Below are 793 nucleotides of genomic sequence, written 5' to 3' on the forward strand. Positions count from 1 at the left end.
ACTACAGGCATGTGCCATCACACCCAGTTAATTTTTTTGTATTTTTAGTACAGACAGGGTTTCATCATGTTGGTCAGGCTGGTCTTGAACTCCTGACCTCAAATGATCCACCCGCCTTGGTCTCCCAAACAAATATGTTTTTGGGTGGCATATTTTGGTTTCCTTTACCAACTACCTACCAGGTACTATGCTAGGTGCTTTATTAAGTTCTTTTATTTAATCTTTACTACAAACTAATATGACAGATTTTATTATCCTTGTTTTTCAGATAAAGAAACTGGAGCTCAGAGAAGTTAACAAACATGCATTTAGTAAGTAGCAGAGGTTTGTTTTGAACCCAGGTTGTCTTTCCACATAACATGTTTTATTTATACAATGGCCATTTGTTCATTATGTACCATAAGTTCCAAGCTTTTTGATACAAAATAGATTAAGATGGCTATGCTTTTACCTTACCTGCATGGTTGGTGACTTTGATGTTAGGTAGGCAAAATTTTACCTCTACTCTCTTAGGGCTATTTTGATTGGGCGTGAGAATTAAACTGGCATAATCAGGCAGGAGAATCGTGTGAACCCAGAAGTTCAAGGATGTAGTAAGCTATGATCATCCCCCTGCACTTCAGCCTGAACAACAGAGCAAGACCCCGTCTCTAAAAATAAAAAATAAGGCTGGGCACAGTGGCTTACGCCTGCAATCCCAGCACTTTGGGAGGCCGAGGTGGGTGGATCACGAGGTCAGGAGATCGAGACCATCCTGGCCAACATGGTGAAACCTCTTCTCTACTAAAAATAC

This window comes from Mandrillus leucophaeus, unplaced genomic scaffold, assembly GCF_000951045.1.
Source record: "Mandrillus leucophaeus isolate KB7577 unplaced genomic scaffold, Mleu.le_1.0 Scaffold865, whole genome shotgun sequence".
Taxonomy (NCBI): domain Eukaryota; kingdom Metazoa; phylum Chordata; class Mammalia; order Primates; family Cercopithecidae; genus Mandrillus; species Mandrillus leucophaeus.